This window comes from Mesocricetus auratus, unplaced genomic scaffold, assembly GCF_017639785.1.
Source record: "Mesocricetus auratus isolate SY011 unplaced genomic scaffold, BCM_Maur_2.0 Super-Scaffold_6730, whole genome shotgun sequence".
Taxonomy (NCBI): Eukaryota; Metazoa; Chordata; class Mammalia; order Rodentia; family Cricetidae; genus Mesocricetus; species Mesocricetus auratus.
In genome coordinates, this window is record NW_024429184.1 from 96,059,473 (window position 1) to 96,086,215 (window position 26,743).

Consider the following 26,743-nt stretch of genomic DNA (forward strand, 5'->3'; position numbering starts at 1 on the left):
GGCAAGATCCTCTGAACAGATGGTGAACATGGCGAGGGATGGGAGGGAGGGGGACCTGGGAAATAGAGAGGGGGAGAAGTGGAAGAGAGAGTAGGACGTGGAGGAACTGAAAGTTTAATTACTTTACATTCAGAAAACTACTTCTTTTCAGTAATGTCCACTTCTACAGCAGCAGTGCCTAGGACAGTGAATAGGGGTCCCAGGGACACGTGGTGTCTGTCTTATTCCATGATAGATGGCAGCTTGCGACAAAGGTTGTCTCAACATCTGAACCCCGTTGCAAACTTAGGGCATCCATTTGTCTGTGGATGCTTGTCTGTGCACCTTGGGGATAACTTGTTGAACACAGCTAGTGTTTCCTTGTGTTATGTTTGACTGGATAATAGGAATTCTATGATGGCAGACATGCCTACACACTGAAGCTTTAGATGGTTCATGCAAATATTTAGAGTGAACACATTGATGATGGATACCGTTTCTCCACTGGAACACATACAGCCGAGGTCAGGTGGTTCTGTGCTTCAGCGACCTGTTGAGGTATGAATACTCTGCTCCCCATTGACCCTTGACTTCGGGTTGGGGCTGATGGGGCCTTGACTTTCTGTTGTGAATTTTCCTGAACTTTCACTTTGGGGATAAAATTGATAATATGAAGCTTTTGATCTTATCCCCAAACTTCTTTTCATGGCTATCTGACTTGGAGGCTTGGGCAGGCCATTTTGCTGAATGATAGAAGTCATGCCTGGGACTTCTATAGTCATCCTTTTGGTTCTTTGAAGCAAAGCTGTGGCTAGTCCATGGTTCCTGGTTCCTGTGGTTTAGATATCTTGGGAACAGTCACTTCTCATGACAGAAAAGGGAACCTGTCATGGGAGGTTGATGTTCTTGTAGTGGACACGGTCTTGCAGCTGGACTTGGAGGCCATGGAGGCCAGGATATGTGCAGCAAGAACCATGTCAGGGGCACAATCTTGAAACAATGTGCCAGTGGCATAGTCCTGTAGGACAACCCCAGGGGCTGAGCAGTGATGAGTGCCCAGGCCTGTGTATTCTGGTGTCATCTCCCATCCAACAATGTGAGGTGCACTCTCACCCTGAACTCTTGGGGGAGGGTCTAGGCCCTGCCCTGTATGAAATGACAGACTATGGACACCCCTATGGAGGGCCTCACCCTCCCTGGGGAAATGTGGGGATAATGGGGGAGTTGGGGGAAGGGAACGGGAGTAGAAAGGGAAAGGGAGAGGGACCTGGAACTGACTTGGGAAGCAACATTGTTTCTTATCTAAATTTAAAATGAAAAATAAATGTAAAACAATAGTTCTGGAAGAGGATGGAATTTCAGTGGTCTCCAGACATTCAAAATCCATAGATGTTTATTGTTGGATAGAAAGTGAATGCCCAGTCACATGTCCCTTTGTTCTGTGCCTTCTCCAGCTCTCTGGATTCCTACTACTTGTTGACTGGGATGCAACACTGTTGCTCATAAGTGACAACGGTTGGTCTGTCATCCCTATTACACATGCTCATTTTTTGGTGACTGACACATACCTCTGAATAGGCCTGGAGTTGACACTGGCTTACCTGTGCAAGATTTAAGAACAGTATTACAGTGCCAGGCTCTTCCTACAAGGCTCTCTTCAGTGGACAAAGATTTCATACTATCCTCCTGGATACTTGTAGGGGCCTCCGCAGGCACAGAGTTTCCCTGGTAAGAATAGCTCTCAGGAGTTCCAGATAGAGGGCAGAAGGAGGATTCTTTGTGGATTTCACAGGGGAATCTCCTTTCATTGCAGTCTCTTCTGGGGCTTGCTGAAAAGCTTCTCCCAGGATACTGGGATTTGTGGGAAGGGAATTATCTCTGGGAAGGGAATTATCTCTAGAGTCCCCAAGGGGCAAGGAGGCATTGGAGGGCTCTTGAAAAGGCACAAAGGAAGCCTTGTTTCTGCTAAAAACATGGATGATCTTGAGGCCTCTGAGGGCCAAGCTCCACCAGTGTTTCACAAGACATCTGGTTAGATGTGTTTCTAGCACCTTCTGTGTGCTGGGGTCTAGGAAAGAAGGCCCCTGTGAATATTTCTTGTCACTGTTCAAATTGTGAAAAGGATGTTTTTTCCATGGTCATCTTGCTGTTGTGGATATGCTTGCACTTGCTGCTTGAATGGATATGCAGTGTGCCTTCTAGATGCTTCTTTCCTGGTCCCACCTGGGGGAAACTTGCTGTGTCACTTCCTGGGTGTCTCAAGTAGCTGGATTCTGCCTCTACAACTTTGCCCATGGAACCTTCTGGGTTCCTATCCCCATCATTCAATATGCTTCCTAGACAGTTAGTTAGATCCTTATAATGTGCCAGTGGCATAGGACAATCCCAGGGGCTGAGCAGTGATGAGTGCCCAGGCCTGTGTATTCTGGTGTCATCTCCCATCCAACAATGTGAGGTGCACTCTCACCCTGAACTCTTGGGGGAGGGTCTAGGCCCTGCCCTGTATGAAATGACAGACTATGGACACCCCTATGGAGGGCCTCACCCTCCCTGGGGAAATGTGGGGATAATGGGGGGTGGTTTGTGGGAGAGGGAATTTGGGGGAGGACATGGGAGGAGGGGAGGGAAAAGGAGAAGGACCTGGAACTGACTTGTGAAGCAACCTTGTTTCATGAAAGGTTAGTATCTGGACAAATTGGTTGGGTTCTGAGAAAGAACATTAAAAAACAATCTCTCTGAGAGCCACCATGAGTATCATTGGTCAGTGTTCTGCACTGGAAGCAAAGGCTCACTCATGTTCTGAAGCTCATCACCCATTCATGTCAACTCCATAGACCCTATAAGGTTGTATGTTAGAGCGGGACATAGGAACCTGTGCTCAGAACCTTTCTCTTCTCAGAGGTCTCTAACCGTCCCAGGCACACCACTCCTGACCACAGTCTCACAGGGTTTCTCCCAGGCCTGGATGGTGAGAGAACAGACGTCTTGGAGCCCACTGTCCCCATGCCCTACCTGCCAGTTCTGAGATGATGGGGTTCTACTGTTGGCTGCAATCCCATTTCAGGAAGAGAGAATCTCAGGTGTTGAAGATACATTAGGAGCAATGGATTCATCAACCAAAGAAAATCTTGAAGTCCAACAAATTCTTAACACAAAACATCCAGGAAATGTGGGACACCATGAAAAGGCCAAACCTACGAATAATAGGTATAGAAGAAGGAAAAGAAAACCACCTCCAAGGGGCATAAAACATTCAACAAAAACATAGAAGAAAACTTTCCCAACCTTAAGAAAGACATGCCAATGGAGGTACAAGAAGCATACAGAACACCAAATAGTGTGGATCACAAAAAAGTCCCCTTGCCACATGATAATCAAGAGCCCAAATATACAGAATAAAGAAAGAATATTAAGAGCAGCTAAGGAAAAAGCCAAGTAACATATTAAGGCAGACATAGCAGAATTACACCTGACTACTCTATGGAATCTCTGAAAGCCAGAAAGTCCTGGATAGATATATTACCAACACTAAGAGACCATGCATGCCAGCACAGACTACAATACCCGGCAAAGCTCTCAATCACTATAGATGGAGAAAACAAAATATTCCATGACAAAACTAGATTCAAGCAATACGTATCCACTAACCCAGCCTTACAGAAAGTTTTGGAAGGAAAACTACAACACACGGAAGTTAACTACAACCAGAAAACCATAGGCATTATGGAATCCCTCTCTACCAATAGCCAAATGAAGAAAGGGGTGAAATTCCACATTTAACTCCACCACCAACAACCATTCCAATCAAAGAAGAATGAGCAATCAATGGTCATTATCATCCCTCAATATTAATGGCCTTAGCTCACCCATAAAAAGACACAGACTAGCAGAATGGATTCGAAGACAGATCCCATCCTTCTGATGCATACAAGAAACACACCTCACCCTCAAAGACAGACATTACCTGAGAGTTAAAGGTTGGGAAGAAATTTTGCAATCAAATGGACCCAAGAAAGAAGCAGGGTTAGCGAATGCTAATATCTAACAAATTAGACATTAAAACGAAAATCAATCAAAAGAGATGAAGAAGGTCATTACATACTCATCACAGGTGAAATCCACCAAGATGAAGTGTCTATCCTGATCATCTATTCCCCAAATACAAAGGCATCCACATTCGTAAAAGAAACATTACTAAAACTTAAATCACATATAAATCCCCACACACTTATAGTGGGAGATTTCAACACACCACTCTCACCACTAGACAGGATACCAGACAGAAACTCAACAAAGAAGCAAAAGGGCTAACAGAAGTAATGACCCAAATGGGATTTTCAGACATCTATAGAACACTTTTTCAACATAAAAAAGAATATACCTTCTTCTCACCACCATATGGAACCTTCTCAAAAATCAACCACATACTTGGCAAAACATCCAACATCAGCAGCTTCAAAAAACTGGAATAACTCCATGCCTCTTGTCAGACCACCATGCTTTAAAATTAGAATTCAGCAACAACACAAATTGCAGAAAACCTACAAACACATGGAAATTGAATAAGGCACAACTGAACCATTCATGGGCCAAAGAAGAAATAAAAAAAGAAATTAAAGACTTCCTAGAATTCAATGAGAATGAAGTCACAGCATACTCAAACTTATGGGACACTTTGAAAGTAGTGCTATGAGGGAAGTTCATAGCACTAAGTGCACACATGAAGAAATTGGAGAATAGTTACACTAGAGAATTAACAGCAGAGCTGAAAGTTCTAGAACACAAAGAAGCAAATTCATCCAGGAGGAGTAAACACCAGGAAATAATCAAACTGAGGACTGAAATCAATAAAGTGGAAACTAGGAAAACAATACAAAGAATCAATGCTATGAAGAGTTGGTTCTTGGAGAAACTCAACAAAACAGACAAACCTTTATCCAAACTTACCATACAGCAGAGTGTGAACATGCAAATTAACAAAATCAGAAATGAAAAGGGGGATGTAACAACTGACACTGAGGAAATCCAGACAATCATTAGGTCATACTTTGAAAATCTGTACTCCACGAAATTTAAAAATCTAAAGGAAATGGACAAATTTCTGGATAGCTTTCATTTGCCAAAAATAAATCAATAACAGATAAGCAATTTAAATAGACCTATAACTTCTTTGGAAATAGAAGCAGTCATCAAAAGTCTCCAAACCAAAAAAAAAAAAAGCCCAGGTCCAGTTTCAGTGTATAATTCTACCAGAAATTCAAAGAACAGCTTATACCAATTCTTCTCAAAGTATTCCAGGCAATAGAATCAGAAGGGTTTTTGCCAAACTCATTCTACAAGGCTTCCATAACCTTGAGACCCAAGCCACACAAAGATGCAACTATGAAAGAGAACTTCAGACCAATATCCTTTATGAACACTGATGCAAAAATACTCAATAAAATTCTGGCAAATCGGATCCAAGAACACATCAAAACTCTCATTCACCACAATCAAGCAGGTCACCCCCGGGATAACATATGAAAATCCATCAATGTAATCCACCATATAAACAAGCTGAGAAACAAAAATCATATGATCATCTCACTAGATGCTGAAAATTCCTTCATGAAAGGGCCTTGGAGAGATATGGGATAACAGGAACATACCTAAATATAATAAAAGCTATATAAGCAAACAAATAGCCAGCATCAAAATAAATGGACAGAAACTCAACGCGATTCTACTGAAATCAGGAACAAGACAAGGCTGTAAAATGGCTGTGAAGTCCTTCAAAAAGTGCTCAACATCCCTAGTCATCAGAGAAATGCAAATCAAAACAACTCTGAGATATTATCTTACTACTGTCAGAATGGCTAAAATAAAAAAAACACCAATGACAGTTTATGCTGGAGAGGTGTGGAGAAAATGGAATACTCCTACATTGCTGGTGGGAATGCCAACTTGTACACCCACTTGGAAATCAGTGTGGAGATTCCTCAGAAAAATGGGAATCAGTCTACCAGAAGACACAGCAGTTTCACTCTTTGGCATATATCCAAAAGATGCACATTCATACAACAAGAACATATGTTCTCACTATGTTCATAGCAACATTATTTGTAATTGCCAGAACCTGGAAGCAACCCAGATGCCCCTCAACTGAAGAGTGGATAAAGAAAATGTGGTACTTTCACACAATGGAGCACTTACTATTCCGCAGAAAAAAACACATTGGAATCCTGAAATTTGAAGGCAAATGGATGGCACTAGAAGAAACCATCCTGAGTGAGGTAACCCAGTCACAAAAAGACAAACATGTTATGTACACACTCATATATGGATTTTAGACATAAATCTGGGGAATGCCTGCCTACAATCCCACAGCCATAGAGTCTGGAAAACAGAACCTTCATCCAATAACTGATGGAAGACATCCACAGCTAAACACTGTGGTGAAATCAAGGAACCCAGTGACAGGGAATACTAGTGAGCAAAGGGGTTAAGACTGGGCTGATTTAACCCCCAGAAACAGTTGACCTGAACAAGGGGTATCTCTTTAATCGCAGATTGATGGCTGGGAATCCAGCATGGGACTGATCAAGACCCTCTGAATGTGGGTGTCAGTGAGTAGGCCTAGGCCATCAATGGGGTCAGTATTTATCCTAGGCATACAAATGGACTTTGGGTGCCCACACCACAATGAGAGAATCACTTGCACCCTGGACTCTTGAGGGAGGGTCTAGGCCCTGCCCTGGATGAAATGACAAACTGGGGAAAGCAGGGGTTATTGGGGAGGTTGATGGGAGGGTGTGGGCAGAGGAGAGGGGAAGGGAGAGGGACCTGAGATTGACATGTGAAGCAACCTTGCTTCTAATTTAAATTAAAAAGAAAAAGAAAAACACACTAAATTGATATACTGTCTTGTTTTTGGAATTTTACTGCGAAAATCTTCTGCACACACACACACACATATATCACATATATTACATGGTTTGTTTCTATAAAACAGAATTTTGGCTATCTTATTCATGTGATGAAGCATAATTTATTACCATTATTTTGTCAAGAGCAAGATTTTTTTCTCCATCACTATAACATATTTTTGTATCAGCCCCATTATGTATTCTTTCAGCTCAGGTTACTATAGTGAGTTATTGACTTCTTGGCTAGTCAGTGCCACATAGTAAGCCTCTGTTAAAGGGGAGAGGGAAGATAAAGTAACCCCCAAAGAATCCCACATCCTTTGCCTTAGGTATGTCTTACTTTTTTCTCAAGTGACTTGTTCAATTCCCTAACCCCTGTCTTTCAAGCCTATATTAAAAATGTCTTTTAAGGCAAAGGACACTGTCATTTGGTAAAGTGGAAGCCTACAGAACAAGAAAACATTTTAACAACTACACATCTGAGAGATGACTAATATCCAAAATATATAAAGAATTCAAGAAACTAGATATCAAAAAAATACCTCAGAAACAAAATGAAACAAATAACCCAATTAAAATGTGGGGTACAAATCTAAACAGAATTCTCAATAGGGGAAACTCAAATGAATGAGAATAACTTAAAGAAATGTTTAATATCTGTAGCCACCAGGGAATTCCAGATCAAAACTACTTTATCATTTCACGTTATACCTGTCACAAAGGCTAAGATCAATTACACAGTGACAGCTCACACTGACTAAGCTGTGGAATCGGACTTGCCATCAGGCCAAGTCCATGGAGGTGATTCTTCACTTGGCATTCTCTCTTCTTAGATTATTCCAATTTGTGTCAAGTTGACAGATAGCAAGGCACGGACTTGTTTAGGATCTATCTGAAGCACCACTGGTGAATTTTAAAAGCTAAAGGTGAATTGCTGTTGCTGCTCCTACTACCAGGCATGGTTTTTCTGTTTGAGTGGGCATTAAGCCAATTTAGATAGCCGTTGGTTATCACCAAGGTATGCGTGCCATTATTGTAGCTTTAGGGAGAGCTTTCCATGCTAGTCATTGTTCTGATTCTTGGGTGCCTCATCTAGGTAGGACTATTGATTGCTAACCTCTCTTGGAAGTTTATATATTGCCTTCTAGCACTGTGAAAGCTAGACTATAGGAAGGAGGCTTTTGTGTTAGATCCAGCTCAAATCTTCTGAAATGCATTATGTCTTCAGCAATAGGGATTTACATTCAACCTCTGAGAAGCAACCAAGGGCTATGGCAGTTTTGGAAGTCACTTAGACTGCCATGACCAACTCAAATGAAAGTTTCTACTGGAGGCTTTGTTAGTTAGTCTATGACTCCTGTGGGGGAGCATTGTCTCTCCAAGTGGCATAACTTCACTTAAGATATCTATATTCTCATCTGTAATAAATGATATAGATATTAAGTAAACATAAAATCCTGTGATCCTTGAGGCTTTACCAAATATTCTTACTGTTGTAATACACTTCCCATGTGATTTTTTAATGAATTAATGAATCATGTTCGTTACTCACTTTTTAAACGTGTTTTTCTTTTGTTTTTAAAGAGCTCTTTAAACAACTTGTATATTTCAATTAAACTGTTTTATATAGTTTGTCATTGCTTTTTAAATGAAGCATGTATTGTTTGGGAAAGCATGATTGTTTACATTTTGATGTCTTTAGATGTTTCTGTGTTTCAACATGGCTTATTAGGAAGTTTCAAAGAAAGAAGACATCTGACAGCTAAAAGAGAAAACTTCATCAACTAACAATAAAATGAATTATGGCATTTGCTGTGGTTTGAAAGTTTGGCTTCTAGAATTCATATAATAAAACTTACTCCCTACCATCACATACAGTGTTTGAAGCTGGACATTATAGATGATAAATTGGATTATATAGGTAGTTAAGCATATTCATGTCCCTGTTGTGGGTGGTGAAGGGAATAATACATAAAAACTGAATAAGGCAGAATTGGTCTTCTGTCTTTAAACTGGGATTTGAGTCTTTTCTATCCTTCAGACTGGGACTTAACCCATTGTCCTCTCTGCTTCTTAGGTCAAATGACTCTGAATAGACCTGTGACTTTGTTACTCTATGTCTTCAGTTTGACCACTTCAGATATTATGACTTGACAGCCTCTGTAATCATATAAGCCAGTACATGCAGGCAAACCATTTTTGTATTTCTCAGGTGACTCCTGATTAATAGGAGTTCCCTTAATCTTTGTGCTTCATTAAGTCTATTCAATTACAGATATATAAGTAAATTAATGGATAAACACTTAAATGTTAAGTGAATAAACTAGGCAACATCAACACATTTAATGTTTTAATATAACATGTAAAATATTTTTTCATGTTTAAGTTTTAAGTCTCATAGTTAACTCAGATAATTTTTACTATTATGCCAGTTTTTACATGGGAATATATCAAGTTTAAGTCAAACATTTAGCCAAAGATAATACCAAATAACAGTAGTTCCATCATTCAGGTCTCTGATGCTACAAGCTAGTCTGATATTTTTTACTATGGAACAATAATTCTACCTTTATGTTTGTCAAAAACATAAGCTGCTTTTAGGGCATATAAAATACAATTCCTTCCTCAGAAAACACCAGAATTTTACTCACAAGTTGTTTATAACTAATTTGTGGCCACCTTTACATAGGTATTAAAAGATTACAATTATATTGTAAGTGCTAAGAGTCTATAGACTCAGGAACAAGTGACTGTTTGGGTGATCCCCATCTCTGTACTTGGCTTTTTTTCATATGGATAAAATTACTTAGAACTTGAGAGTTACTTGATTAAGTTCTCAAGAAATGTAAAACAAGCAGCTCCTTTGTTCTCACAGAATACACTAAAAAGTTAATAGCACTAGCGAAAACTGTCATACTATTCATACCAAATGCACCCTTAGTTTAGTTTTCAAAATATGATTTTATTTTGGCAGCTGGCCAAACAATGTCTGTTTTTGTATTGCTAGTGATTATTGGATGGCACATAAAGTAAATGGCACATTTTAAAATGGTGAAATAATGAAATAGAATAATAAGAAATGCATATACTTTTAATAAGTTGAATTACACAAAAAACTGTACCCTTTATGACTCTGAATCACTCTCAAATGGATTGTTTTAAAACAAACAATCTTTTTCAGTTTCAATTTATGATGTTTCTATGCGAAATTGATTTACATGATAAATAACGCACATTCATACACACATGAACGTGTACACACCATTCTTTTCTCACTTTTGTGGACTTGTTCATCTCATGTGAATCTGGCCTAGCATCACCTGTGCGATTTACTCTTAATGTCCTACTCAAAGTCAAGCCTACTCTTTACCCCAAGATTTTCTGTCAATTGTCTATGCTTTCTTTTGCTCCTCAGCACCTACCACTCTCTGACACTGTTTGGTAAGACTTTACATTGCTATTGCATAATACTATTGCTATTACAAAACAAAAAAATTGAAGGGAATAATTGCTTACCCGAAGTTGCAGAGATAGCAGTCGATAGTCTGACTCCACTGGATTTGGGCCTATGATGAGGCATGACATCATGGCAGTAGTAGCATGTCAGAGAGGTTACTCACTCATGATCTACAGGAAGTTAAAATATGGAGAAAAATATTGGGTCCATTGAGAAGATGAGTGTCTTCTGTTCATTGCAGGCACACTAGGGTCACCAGGAATGGAACCATCACTGAATTCCTTCCCTGGAGAATAATGGAAATAATTAAATTAAGGTCATTATGCTAATAATTAATGCAGGAAGGAAAAGATAATGTAGGAAAATACATCAGCCTTGATAAATCAGTCTCTGAACTCTTTCCTGATGCATAATTAATTTTATTTAGTCTCCCATGAATCTATGCACAATACATCACTAGTGTAACAAGAAGTAAATATGTGGCCACTGAAAATAACCATAGTTATAATAAAAAACCAATGTTTTGTGCTCGGTGTGTGCCTTCTTTTATATTCTGGACTACATATATTAAAATATTATCTCTTCTCAGTGAATAGGAGTGCTTCTATTAAGTGAACTGATTTTATGTAGTGCAGTACAGAAATTGCCTTGTAGAGATGGCTACTTAAAGCCATCCATTGTCTATCTAGTTAAGGAAATCTGCCATAATCTTTAAAACATAAAAACAGCTTATTTTTCTGAAATCTACGCATATATCAGAAGCACAGCAGTTGCTTTGGAGCTGTAAAAGCCAAGACATCCTGTAAACTCTACCTGCCCAAGGACAGGATAACTTCTTGGAATGCTGGGAGTTGTAGTTCTTGGGAAATAACAAGCCACATGTTTTTTTTTTTTAATTCCCCTAAACAAGTTTGTTTGACCCATCTACACTGGATGTGCATAATTACTTGTGGGTGGGAACTATGTGAGCAGGAAACACATAAGGATGTATACTTGCCCTTGACTGGAGATTGAACCTGATGGGAAATGCAATGCATTATGGATTTTACCTTTTTAAGCCCCTGCAAAATGTGACTTAGGGCCATCTCCTGAGAACTCAGAGGTGGGCTTGATCAGAGTCCTTTTTAACTGGTTATTATTAAAGCTTGCTTCAAATTTAGCTCAAAATTGTGCAACTGGTTTTCCTCTCAAGAACTTCAGGATTAACAGGTCTCTTGGGTTGAGCACAATGGGCCAAGAGATAAATACCATCACTCTTGCGATTTTTATTTCTTATTGTTTCCATTCTTACAGTTTTCATAGCCTACAAGTCTTCTAACTTTATCCAAAAAATAATGTTTCTTTTCTTCCATGACTTATTTTTAGTGAGTTCTTCCTGGCCTTAGTGATTCTGGTTTTGTATTTCCTGTTGCATAGTATCAAGCTTTTAATAATACCTTTTAAATTATAGCTTAGAATAAAGGTTAATTTTTCATGTTTACTGAATGTACATACTAGAGGAACTTTTTGTCCTTTTGTTTCTGCATACACCTTTAGAATTGCTTAGTATAAACAAGAGAAGGGATGTATAATTCCTAGAAATGTAGTATTACCTTATCCATCAAGGTCAATTTATTTAAAAGGCTGAATGATTAATATTTCAAGGAAGTATAGACAACTAATCACAGTGCTGGTTAATTCTTACAAATAGTTTTTATGTTCTACGGATGATTAAATAAATCCCTGCCTAGACTTGTGTGATTACCTTAGGGCTTTTCATCATAAAAGTAAACATACCTTTATCATGGTACAAAGTGGTATTTACACACATACACGGCCACTGTAGAGAGGCTAGAAGGTAGATCTAACATTAGGAGCAACTACAATTTGTTCTGTGGGTAGAATGACAATTGCTCTGTAAAGCCCAGGCCTCTTTACATTCCTTCTTTACTCCTCTCCATGGAGAAGTGAAGTGTCTGTTGCTGTTTAACAAATATCTGAAAGTCATTGATTCGTGCAGCTTAATTAAGAATGATCCTTAATTAAACATCTGCAAGCACTGGGGCCAATCTTCCTTTACTTAGCCTCTGTTCAAGCAAGGCAGTTCTCTCAGATCAGTAGAGTAGCAGATGCAGTTCCCCTGGTAGGCTTTCACCAGGTGTCTTGACCTGCAAACTAAGCCCCACTCTCTGATAGGCTTTATCAGTGCTAAACTCAGTATCTGATCCCCATCATTCTACCATCTATCTCTTATTTCTTAAGTTATTCGAAATTCGGGACAGGACCCCAAGTGTTCTGTTGGTTTTTCCCACACAGCATCATCACCATCTGTTTCTTTTCTTGACTCTTGAGATTTCCTGACAGCTGCTACCATGACACCATATACCTAGGAGACCCCACTTCCTTGCATACTCTGTGAGTGGATGGCTGTGGTTATTCTGAGCAACAAAGAAAGGGGAAACACACATACTAGCATTAAGTTCTTACAGTACTCACCCTTATAAACGAAAACATTGAGGCTGATTCACTTAATTTAACACATTTCAATCAAAGCTTAAGTTCATTGAGAGTTACATGTTAATCAGCAACCTTTACTCCTGCTACTCTTTCTGTGGTGTCATAGTAAAAGTCTCCCTGTTCTTTACTTAAAATATTAATTCCATATGTTTATATGTTTATTTATTGTGTAAATATTGACATTCCATGCTGTAGTTCAGAGAACCTTTAGGGAGCTGATTCTTTTTTTTTTCATCATGTCGGTCATGGGGATTAAACTAAGGTCCTCAGGCAGGCTTGGCATCAAGCACATCTCCCCATATAGAGTCTCAGAGTCTCTCTCTCTCTCTCCTATCTCTCTCTCTTTCTCGTTTTCTCTCTCTCTCTCCCTTTCTCTCTCTCTCTCTATTTCTCTCTCTTCTCTCTCAGACACACACACATTCACACACACAATGTCACACAACACAGAGACACACACACTTCCACTGAGCTATTTAAATATTGTATTGTGTAATAGAATTGACAGTCATTTTTTTCTGAAACAATCACAGGAGCCATGGACCACTAACAACTGAGGGAACTTTACTGGACTTGATAATCTATTGTTTATTTTGTTTTTTTTCTGCATGGTGTTTACATGGTGTTAAAGTTTAGTAAAGATGTACCAAGAAGTACAACTTAGAGTTTGTTCATTTTACACTAGGTATGCCAACCAAAGAGAAGTTCGTGTTCAGAAGCCACACAAATAAGGTGAAGTCTGCAATACCCCAAGTAGTGTGCTGCCTTTAAATTGAAATTCAAACTCACCTTGGAATAATTTTGCTTATGAAAACAGTGGAGCTCTCACATATTTTGTATCTGTTTATCTCCCGCCCTAGAGTGGAACAACACTGGGAAGTTTTACATTCTTGCATTCTTGCAGCATTTATAGGCTCTGTCCTGTTGTCACATGGATTTTCTGTTACACATGTGAACACTCAGCATCTGATGACATATTAAAAATAATCACAAACAGTAACGAATTATTAGATTCCTCCTGTATTAGTTGGGTTTCTATTGCTGTAATAAAACACAAAGGGAGAAAGCAACTTGGGGAGAAAAGGTTTTCTGTTTTATTTATTTATTTATTTATTCATGATTACACATTATTCTTACTGAGAGGCACCTAAGCAGGAACTCAAGCATGTCAGGAACCTGGAGGCAGAAGCCTGAACAAGTCCATGGAAGACTGCTACTTACTCAGCTTGCTTTCTTATCCAACCCAGGACCAACTGCTCAAGCAAAGCACTACCCACAGTGGGCATCAATATTTTTTTAAATATGCCCCAAAGACTTTCCAATAGGCCAATTTGATAAAGGCATTTTCTCAGTTGAGGTTCCCTCTGCCTAACACACATCAAGTTGACCAAATCTAACCAGCATACCCCCTAAAAATGTTTGTCAAAAATGATAATCTAGAGGTGGGCAGATAGTTGAGTGGATAAAGACATTTGCCGCTAAGCCTTCAGACCTGAGCATCTGGAGACTGTCGTTCTGCTGGCTTTGCAATCTGCAGCAACATGCTGGAAAACAGAGCAGGCTGTCAGTGGAGCTCCCCCATCCCAGGGTCCCAGTGCTGAACTCTAGAGACTTGATTCTTAAAGATGAGAAATAGCAGTTGTCAAGCTATCATCAAAATATCCACTGCCAGAAGCTTATACACTATCTAGTCCTGCACTCCTTACCTTTTAATTTATTAGTCTACATTTGTAATCCTGCATGGTTGTTACTGATAGCCTCACAGGAAGAAAATATAAATGAAAACCTTGTTCAGATCAATCATATGGAGATTTCTCAGAGTAAATTTTAAAACATCATTTTTCCCCTAGTCTGCCTTCCTTCCTGCCCCCATGAGATTAAACCTGTGCTCCACTTGGTTACTGACTCATTATTTTGATGAGGATAGAGAAACTGTACAGTGATGTGTTGTTTTATATTTTTTAAATATAATGGACAGGAACTATCCTAGTAAGAAAATAAGGACACATCCAGTTGCAAATAATAAGCTAAACTTGATCTTGTTTGAAGAAGCAAAAGACATAAAAAGCCTCACAGAGACTTAATGGCTCTATTAACAGGGAAAGCACTGGTGCTATTTATAGAAATGTCTAGGACTTTCCACTTATTGGCCCCCTAGTGTGTACTTTCAGGACCCTGAGCACATGCTTCTTCCCACTGGCACAATTTGTTTTCTAGCTTTTGTTTAACGTAGTTTCTTCATTTACCCAGATAACATTTATATCTTTACACGCTTCTATAAACTAAGACCATTTGTTTATTAGGTAATACCCATTTTTCATCAAAATTATCATATTAATAACTATATTTCCAGGGTTGTTATACTTTAAATGCATATGTATGTACTCTTAAAATTTAGACAAATATAAACTGATGTTTATCTCTTATAAATCTTTTATGTAAACAAACGAATTTTACCAGTATAAAATTTAGAAAATGTTTTATCACCTTCATGTGTTCCTAAGCCATTTGTAATTTTTTTGCTGTGACAATGTTATTTTTACTCCCTGCCCTGTTTTCCTCAAGCTGTTGTTTTTATTACTTAGCAAAACTTTAGAATATTTTAGCACTCAGTTCATGTCTGTATGTGTTTGCTTGACACTTTCCTTACTATGAAATAATATATAGTTAAAGCTTTGCATCCCCAGGTGACCAGATTTGGCGGTGTCTTCTCAGAATCTTGTGCACTATGATTAACTCACAGAAACACAGTTGAGGGATAGTCTGTGTGCTGTTCATGTAGAAATAGAAACAATAGCAATGATGAAAGGAGGTTGCATTCCAGACCTCATGTCCTTTGTAGATGAGCAGAAGCAGCATTATTTCCCCATGCTAAACGCAGTCTAAGGTTTTTCTTCTGCCTGAGTAGGTGCTAAAGTGTTAGCCCACTATAGGAGAGCCCTCTCCTTGCTGCCTTCAATGTGTAGTACTCTTAAATTATGCTAGGAAGATTTCCACATTGGTGACTATCAATTCAGCAAGCCAATCGCTTCCTGTGTCAGATTTTATTGCTTAAAGTCAATAAAGGTGTTGCACAATCTGAAAGAGGCTCCTAGATTCCAGATTTACTTGACAACCTAACTGCCATAAAGCTCCAAACATATTCAATTAGCTAGGAATTAAGGTCAGAATTTTTATCATTAAAATCTCTGAGTTGAGGTAGCATCTGAGAACTCTATTAATAACAGCTAGCTCCTGAATTCTACACAGTGCTCAGTTTTCAACTGAGAAGCCTAGGTTGGTTTTCCAAATAGCGATAAAAAATCATAAACTAGGATAGTGGATGACTTTGTCTGCCCTTTACCTTCAATTTCTTTCTAGTTCTAGCGAAATCTCTCCTAGGTGGAAGGAATTATGCTGGCAATGCATGAGTATCACAAAGCACTTGGTATTTGAAGAGTCCCAGAGGATCCATTACCCTTGCTCCTGGCCTCATTACTTCAAGGCCTCCTAATCTTATCTCTAGTTTTCACTTACAGTAGCTTATCTTCATTTCAAATGGAGACTTCGAATCAGTCTACAACAGGAATTTAAGTTTTCCAACTTTGCAGTTCATGATTATGTACTTACTGCCTTTACTATCTTCTCTATATAATATTATTGTGGTAGTCATTGTTCTATCAAAGTCAGTGGAAAGAGAAACGTAGGTGCTTATATTAAGAGCAGTAGTAAGCAAGTTATTAACATATATACATTGAGTATCCACAGGCAGGGCAAGCTTTAAGAATCCAGACTCCAATGAGATCATCAGAATTGTTCTGCTTCCTATTATTGGAAGACACAATATGGGGAGAGAAATTTGCAGTATTGGGTTTACATGGTCTCATCTCCCTTATCTCCATTTGCAGTGTCATCTAGTATGGAAACACTAAAATCTTCCACAAAAAACAAACAAATAAAACTGCAAACCTCTTTTGTAACCTTTGACCATTTAGTTTCTTGACCTGATACAGTTCAATAACCATAATCATGTTTGTGGACTATGGTTGGCTGCCTTGTTGTAAAGGGCAAGGTTCAAAGGAAGTTTTTACACTCAACAAGAAAGGTGTAGAAAAAATTTTTAGCAGACGAAACAGTAAATGCCTATGATCAGAGGGGGCAGGGAAACTTTGAAAGCAACCAAATCAATGCTTGACATTGCCCAGTGCAAGTCAGCCATTCCTTTTGCATTTGCTACACTAAAATTGTCCTCCATCACCTCCTACATTTGGTAGGGAACCATCAAATAAAATCAAGTCAACACTTGCTCAAACATCACTCTTTCTCTGCTTTTCTCTTCTTGTCTTCCTTATAGGAAAATCATGTTTAAAATAGTAATAACACATCAATATTGATGCATTATTTGTTGCACTCAATTCTACTTACTTAACATGTATTAAATCACTCAATCCTTTCAAGAACCCTAAGGTATAATTCTTAATTTTTTCATTTAAAAGACTAGGAAAAAAGAGTCAAAGAGATTGGAAAATTTGCTATGGTCATACATTATGAAAAACAAATCTGGGGTATAGTCTCAGACATACAGATTGAAACTGTGTGAATTTTACTGTTTTTATGCTGCCCTTCTTTACAAACAACTTTTCAGAAATGTGAGCATGACAGAAAATATAACTGTAAAAAAGGAGCCTTGTATATTTTCTTAATAATAAAACACTTGATGTCTGTTTTGGGGTTAATCTGAAAACAGTATTTCCATTCCTTTAAAAAATGTCCATTATCCTATTTGTCTTCAGTAGGACCATATCTCTTATCTGGCTGCCACCCTTCAGATAATGTTCAGTTCCCTCTTTTACTCTCAAGCTTTATCAACTTGGATGAAATCAATCCTTTGAAAGCATAGGAGATGCTACTTAAGACTTCCTTAAGCACAGACAGAAACTGTTTCCATAACCACTCACTGAAGGGAAAGAGTTCTTGAGGAGGACAATGTGCTGATGTTTTCGAAGCATAATCATGAGGGGTCCCATGCCTGAGACCAAGTGGTGTGGCAGGTGCTTCCTTATCTCCAATGAGCACCACAGGCAGAGGGTGGTGCTAACATCTCTGTCTCAGTAGGAAGAAGCTGTTTCATAGGGAGTCAGTTCTGTCTCACAAGACAGATTCTATTAGTTCTTCTCAAGTCGTCCAAAGGGGTCCCTGCAACAGAAAGTGATTTACTGTGGAGTTATGCAAGGCTGTAAATTCAAATAGCAGACTTTACCATAAAGGTTTATGGGCTTTCAAATCAATGTAAACAATTTACTTCAAAGGCCTCTGCCTGGATTGCAATTTAAGGCTGAAATAGGCTTCAAAGCTATCTTGCAAGGTTAAATAAAAATTGTCATATTGATAATCCATCCATTCACACATTTCTGATTATTATAACTGTTTGGCACCATTGGGGAGCCACCAAAATATGTGGTTTAATGTCTAATGACAAGAGCAACAGAAATTCTAATGATTTGAAAGGAGGAACAGGGATAGTAGAGAGGGTTATAAATAATCTTATTAATTGAGCTACACATTTCATAAGTGCACCCTATGTGCTTTACATTCTTTTTTTTAATTGAAAATTGATTTCCATACAATATATTCTGATCATTTTATTCCCTCTTCTAACTCCTTCCAGGTTCTCCCCACACTCCACCTACCAAAATCAACACCTTCACATTTTCTCCCTCATTATAAAATAAACAGATACTGTGAAAAATATATTTGACAATAGCCTAGGTTGTTTGGGGGTTTCCACAAGAAAGCAACCCAATTAGATGCAACTCATCCCTGGAACTGGAGGCTTCATTTGGTACTAAGATATGTCTAGTTGAGCCTATATCTCCCATGTTATTTGGTGATTCCATTTGAACTTCTTTCGTATATGTACATGTTTTAAGAGGAGTCCATTGTAGTAGGTATCCATACAACCCCTGAAATGGCTCTTAGTTTTAGATGTCCCTTCCTGTGTTCCCTCTCTTACTGTTTATTCATTCATCATCCTGTTTAATGCTCCCATTCTAGTCTCCTCCCAACCCCTGTCTATGCATAAAGATAGATTCTATTTTCCCTTCCTACAGAGATTCTTCTCTACCTTCTAGTCCCTTATTCTATTCCTAACCTCTGTGGTTACACGGATTGCTTATCAAAGACTTAACAGCCAATATCCACATATAAGATAATATATACCATATTTTTATTTTGGGGTCTCGTTTACCTTACCAAGGATGATTTATTTCATCTTCATTCATTTACCTGCAAATTTCATGTTTTCTGTTTCTTTTTTAAATGCTGAGTAATATTCTATTATATAAATGTATCATATTTTCTTCATTAGTTTTTCTATTGATGAAAATACAGAGTCTTCCTAGTTTCTGACTATTGTGAATAGAGCAGCAATGAACATGGTTGAACAAGTGTCCTTGTAAGATGATATGTCAAAGTAATTTTTATTTACATTTTCCTGATGATTAAGATGTTGAAAAATCTTTAAATGTTTTTCTCACTCATGTTTCTTCTTTTAAGCACTTTCTATTTGAACCTGTATCCCATTTTTCAATTTGGTTACTTGTTTTCTTGATATCCAGGGGGCTTTTGTTTGTACATTTTTTTTTTATTTTCGAGACAGAGATTCTCTGTATTGCTTTGGAGGTTGTCCTGGAACTTGCTTTGTAGACCAGGCTGGCCTTGAACTCACAGAGATCCACCTGCCTCTGCCTCACGAGTGCTGGCATAGGCGGGAGCCAACAACGCCCGGCTTATTTCAGTTTTTTATAAATTTTAGATAGTAGCTTTCAATCAGCTATGTAGCAGGTAAAAGTCTTTTCCCATATGTAACCTGCTGTTTTTTCTGAATGATGGTTTCCTTTGTAATACAGAAGCCATTCAGTGTCATGAGGGCCCATTTGTTCATTGTTGATGTTTGTGCCTGTGCTATCCGTGTTCTGTTCAGAATGTCTCTTTCTGTGTTAAGACCATTTTCAGCTTGTCCATCTATCACATTCATGATATCTGGTATTATGTTGAAGACCTAAGTCCATTTAGAGTTGAATTTTGTACAGGGTGGTGAGCAGCATGGAACTTTTTTGCATTCCTCTACATGCATATATCCAATTTATCAGCATCATTTTGTGAAGATGCACTCTGAAAGCAAGAAGGGACATTTTATTTTTACCATTGTGTCCATATTACAAAACAGTTTTAGAGACAACTTCTTTTTAAAAACTGATGGATGGTCTTTTTCATTTTTTTCCTGCTGAGGATGATTTATTGTATTAAATGATTGCTAAGTCAGAAATGATGAAATAGATCCCGGTGGGAACCACGCATCCCAGATCCCAGGTCTTCTCTACCACCAATGAGACCAGGGGAGCAGCAGGTCCAGGTAAACAAGGCCATGATTCCGGGCCTGTGCCCCAGTGCCTGGGGATTGCCTGGGGACTGCCACAGAGTTTCTCATTCTGGCCGGAACCAGGCACCAAAAGATCCCAGGTCTTCTCTTCCACCAAGGAGACTAGAGGACCAGCAGGTCCAGGTAAACAAGGCCCCACATCCAGGCCTGCCTTCCAGTGCCTGGGGAGTGCATACTGATTGCCACAGAGCCTCCCATCCCTGCAGGAGCTACTCACCCCAGGGACCAGGTGGGAGACTAGGCACCCCAGATTCTAGCACTTCTTCTCCACCCACAGGACCAGGAGTAGGACCAGGAAGAGAAGAACTACAAGAGTATTGGACTTGCTTGCACCCACCGGAAGAGAACTCTGGTCCCCTAACCACCAGACCAGTATGGGGCTCTTTCTGCACCCACTAGAAGAAGAGATGGAAAAGAGACAATATAGAAACACATTCAGCAACAGAAAAACATATATAATACCTCCAGATTCTAGAGACTCCACACCAACAAGACTACAACATTCCAATGAAAATGAAGCAGAAGAAAAAGAATTTAAAAACAACTTCATGAGAATGATAGAGGCCCTAAAAGAGGATATAGGAAAATCCCTCAAAGAAATGGAAGAAAAAACAACCCAAAAATGCAAGAAATGGAAGAAAAAGCAAACCAAAAAATTCATAAAATGCAACAAATGGACAAAAATACAAGGCAAAAATTGCAAGAAACAATTCAAACAGTGCAAGGGATGAAAACTGAAATAGAGACAATAAAAAAAAAACAAAATCTGAAGGGAGGCTGGAAATAGAAAAGCTGGGCCAACAGTCAGGTACTACAGATACAAGCATAACCAACAAAATACAAGAGATACACTAGGAGAAATTGATTCATCAACTAAAGAAAACCTTAAGTCCAACAAATCACTAATGCAAAACATCCAGGAAATGTGGGACACCATGAAAAGACCAAACCTAAGAATAATAGGTATAGAAGAAGGAGAAGAAAACCACCTCAAAGGGGCAGAAAACATATTCAACAAAATCATAGAAGAAAACTTTCCCAATCTTAAGAAAGACATACCAATGAAGGTACAAGAAGCTTACAGAACACCAAATAGAGTGGATCACAAAAAAAGTCCCTTCGCCACATAATAATCAAGACCCCAAATATACAGAATAAAGAAAGAATATTAAGAGCAGCTAAGGAAAAAGGCCAGGTAACATATAAAGGCAGAACTATCATAATTACACCTGACTTCTCAGTGGAAACACTGAAAGCCAGAAGGTCCTGGATAGATAGATATTCTACCAACACTAAGAGACCGTGGATGCCAGCCCCGACTACTATTCCCAGCAAAGCTATCAATCACTATAGATGGAGAAAACAAGATATTCCATGACAAAACTAGATTCAAGCAATACATATCCACTAACCCAGCCCTACAGAAAGTTCTGGAAGGAAAACTCCAACCCAAGGAAGTTAACTGCAACCAGAAAAACATAGGCATTAGATAATCCCACTTTACCCACAGTCAAAAGAAAAAAGGAGTGGAATTCCACACATAATTCCACCAACAACATCCATTCCAAATCAAAGAAATATTAGCAATCAGTGGTCATCAATATCCCACAATATTAATGGCCTTAACTCACCCATAAAAAGACACATGCTGAGAGAATGGATTCGAAGCCAGAACCCATCCTTTTGCTGCATATAAGAAACACACCTCATCCTCAAAGACAAACATTATCTCAGAGTTAAAGGGTGGGAAATATTTTCCAAATCAAAAGACATGAAGGAGGTCATTACATACTCATCACAGACGAAATCCACCAAGATGAAGTTTTCAATTCTGAACATCTATGCCACAAATACAAAGACATACATGTTCATAAAAGAAACTCAAATCACATATAAAGCCACACACACTTGTAGTGGGAGACTTCAACACCCCACTCTCACCACTAGACAGGATACCAGACAGAAACTTAACAAAGAAGCAAAGGGTCTAATAGAAGTTATTACACAATTGGGATTAACAGACATCTATAGAACATTCCATCCACATAAAAAAGAATATACCTTCTCACCACCACATGGAACCTTCTCAAAAATCAACCACATAATTGGCAACATATCAAACTTCAGCAAGTGCAAAAAATTGGAATAACTCCATGAATCTTATCAGACTACCATGCTTTAAAGTTAGAATTCAACAACAACACAAATTGTAGAAAACCTACAAACTCAAGAAATTGAATAATGCACAACTGCACCATTCCTGGGTCAAAGAAGTAATAAAAAATAAATTAAAGACTTCCTAGAATTCAGTGAGAATGAAGAGACAACATACACAAACCTATGGGACACTTTGAAAGCAGTGCTACGAGGGAAGTTCATAGCACTAAGTGCCCACATGAAGAAACTGGAGAACAGTAATACTATAGAATTAACAGCACTTCTGACAATCTAGAAAACAAAGAAGCAAACTCCCCAAGGAGGAGTAGATGCCAGGAAATAATCAAACTGAGGGCTGAAATCAACAAAGTAGAAACTAGGAAAACAATGCAAACAATCAATGAAATGAAGGGTTGGTTCTTTGAGAAAATCAACAAGATCGACAAAACTTTGTCCAAACTTTCCATTTAGCAGAGTGTGAACATGCAAATTAACAAAATCAGAAATGAAACATAACAACATACTCTGAGGAAATTCAGAGAATCATCAGATCAGACTTTGAAAACCTGTACTACACAAAATTCGAACAGTTAAAGGAAATGGACAATTTTTGTATAGATATCACTTGACAAAATTAAATGAAGAAAGATAAGCAATTTAAATAGACCTATGACCCCTATGGAAAAAGAAGCAGTCATCAAAAGTCTCCAAAACAAAAAAAAGCCCAGATCCAGATGGCATCAGTGCAAAATTCTACCAGAAATTCAAAGAGCAGCTTGGACCAATTCTTCTCAAATTATTCCATTCAACAGAATCAGAAGGGTCTTTGCCAAACTCTTTCTATGAGGCTTCAATAACCTTGATCCCCAAGCCACACAAAGACACAACTAATAAAGAGAACTTCAGACCAATATCCCTCATGAACATTGTTGCAAAAATACTCAATAAAATACTGGCAAACCGTATCCAAGAACACATCAAAACAATCATTTACCACAATCAAGTAGGTTTCACCACAGGGATGCAGGGATGGTTCAACATATGAAAATCCATCAATGTAATCCACCATATAAACAAGCTGAAAAACAAAAATCACATGATTATTTCGCTAGGTGCTGAAAAAGCCTTTGACAAAATCCAACACCCCTTCATGATAAAGGTCTTGGAGAGATCTGGGATAACAGGAACATACCTAAACAGAATAAAAGCTATATACAGGAAACCAAAATCCAGCATCAAACTAAATGGACAGAAAATCAATGTGATTCCAATAAAATCAGGAACAAGACAAGGCTGTCCACTCTCTCCATACCTTTTCAATATTGTACTTGAAGTTCTAGCTAGAGCCATATGACAACAAAAGGATATCAAGTGGATACAAATTGGGAAGGAAGAGGTCAAACTTTCACTATTTGCAGATGATATGATAGTTTACATAAGTAACCCAAAAAACTCTATCAGGGAACTCTTACAGTTGATAAACACCTTCAGCAAAGTGGCAAGCTACAAGATCAACTCAAGAAAATCAGTAGCTCTGTTATGTACAGACTATAAAAGGGCTGAGGAAGAAATCAGAGAAGTCTTGACTGGGGAGTATGATTTGTTTAACTATCAGGCAAAACTTCCAGGTTCTCAGTTCATTTTGGGTTTGTTCCAGTTTACGCCTGATAGGTAAACAAACCATACTCCCCAGTCAAGACTTCTCTGACAGTCCCACCCTGAGAAAGCTGTGGTGGGACAGCCAAGTACTCGTTTCTACTCCAAGACTCAGACTTTTTGAGCCAAAAAAGCCACATTCTTATACTGTCCAGCTTGTAATGGTTAATGTAAAACTTACCAGATGAACCTTGTGTTTCTGCTTTTCTCTTCCCCTTCCCCTTGTTTTAGAACCCTGATACCGTCGGACTATTCTGAAGAAGGGGCCACCGACGAAAAATTCCCCTTCTAGAACTTGTAGAAATTTGAGAAATGTTTCTGTTTGAAGAAAATAGAGGGGAAAACAGAAGTCTAAAGTCTGTGGCACACTGTAGTCAGACAGTTTGGAGGATTCAAAACCTAGGGGTTTTAAATTATGAATATGTAAAATTCCAGTAAAATATAAAAATGGAATATGCATCGCTCTTAGCCTTGAGCATAGTGACTTAGAGACACTGTACATCAGTTATGTCAATAAGACTGTGGACTTCATGACTGTTGAACATCTGGGTCAAAACTCAAATGAGTCAAACAGGCAAAAAGTTAATGGCGAAGTGTCTAATGCTTATCAAGGAGAACCGGGAGCTTGGAAGGCAGCTGTCCCAGGGCCGTATTGCACAGATTGAAGCAGAGTTGGCTTTACAGAAGAAATATAGTGAGGAGCTTAAAAGCAGTCAGGATGAACTGAATGACTTCATTATTCAACGTGACAAAGAAGTAGAGGGTATGCAGAGCACCATTCTAGTTCTTCAGCAACAACTGAAGGAGACACGACAGCAGTTGGCGCCGTAGCAGCAGCGGTATTCTCAAGCCTCAACCCCGTGTACCACTAGGACTACAACTTCTGAACCTGTAGATCAGGCAGAGGCCACAAGCAAAGACTGCAGTCATCTGGCAAATGGACCAAGTAATGGCAGCTCCTCCAGCCAGCGGAAATCTGGGTCTGGATCTCACAGGGAGGGGAACACACTGAGGATGACTTTTCCTTCTTCTTCAGGGAATGGTAATAAGGCCCCCAACAGCTCAGAGGAGAGAACTGGCAGAGGAGGTAATAGTTACATAAACTCGCTCAGTGCTGGGTATGTGAAAACTCACGGCAGTGAAAACTCTCTCACACATTCAAATGACATAGACACTCAAGAGGAGAAAGCGGTGAGTGGGAAAGGTAATTGAACTGTGGGTTCCCGCCACATTCAGAATGTCTTGGACTCAAGTGTAAATGTACAGGGTTCAATTTTGTAATATTTTTCCAGCAAAGTTTTACAGACTGTCATTTAATTTAGTCGAGGATACTGTCAAAATTTAATGCGTACTTTTGTCACAATTTGCCTTTTTTGTGGGTGTATTTTTGTTTGGTTCCTTTTTATTTTATTTTCTTTCTTTTTTTCTTTTTTCTTTTTTATTGCTTCAATACCTCTGCCACTTTGAAAATCGTAAAAGTTAATTTGAACATTGCTAAAAGAACATTTTGTGTAGGGTTAAGTTATTTTATATGAGTTAATGTGAATTTGTAAATGGGAATCTATAACAATGATGTCTGTATAAATCTGTGTCTATCTAGAACCTGTGTTGTGTAAGGGCATTCTTCCTCATGCTGTTATAGACTCATGCACCATTCTAGCTTGTTAGAGTAGATGTGGGTTATCAATGCCAAGTTTGCTCAGTACAGTATTTTTTATCACTAAAAAGTTGGACTTCGAGTCCTATAGTAGCTTTAGTGTTAGATGAAGTTTTTCCACCATCTGTGTACTCATCTTTAGGTGACTGAATGTTTAAGAAATCTGTGTGAATAGTTACTAAGTTTTTATGAACTGTTGTGACCTCCGTTAATGCATATTGCCCTGTGACTCAAGTATATATCAACTGTACTGACCAAACCTAAATAAAAAAATGTATTATGGAAAAAAGAAATCACAGAAACATCACCCTTTACAATTGCCACAAATAACGTAAAATACCTTGGGGTAACACTAACCAAACAAGTGAAAGACCTGTATTGCAAGAACTTTGAGTCTTTAAGGAAATAAATTAAAGAAAGAAAGAAAATGGAAAGATCTGCACTTGGATAGGTAGGATGAATGTAGTAAAAATGGCAATCCTGCCAAAAGCAATCTACAGATTCAATGCAATCCCCATTAAAATACCAGCACAATCCTTCACAGACCTTGAAAGAATAATAACCAATTTTGTATGAAAAAAAAAGACCCAGGATAGGAAAAAACAATCTTACTCAACAAAGCAACATCTGGAGGCATCACCATCCCCAACCTCAAGCTTTATTATAGAGCCCTAGTCCGGAAAAGAGTTTGGTATTGGCACAAAAATAGACAGGTAGACCAATGGAATCAAATTGAACACCCTGATATTAACCCATACATGTATGAACATCTGATCTTCAACAAATAATCTAAAAATATACAATGGAAAAAAGAAGCATCTTTAACAAATGGTGCTGGCATAAACTGGATGCTGGCATGTAGAAGAATGCGGATTGATCCATGTCTATCACCATGTACAAAACTTAAGTCCAAATGGATCAAAGACCTCAACATAAATCCAACCACACTGAACTTTTTAGAAGAGAAAAAGATGTATGGGTTAATGTCAGGGTGTTCAATTTGATTCCATTGGTCTACT

The 26,743-nt window shown here is 38.5% G+C and overlaps 1 pseudogene; it reads left to right on the forward strand.

The window, feature by feature from the left end:
* Positions 1-465: 465 nt before the first annotated feature.
* LOC101822647 lies at positions 466-25,348 on the forward strand (annotated as a pseudogene).
* The last annotated feature ends 1,395 nt before the right edge of the window (positions 25,349-26,743 follow it).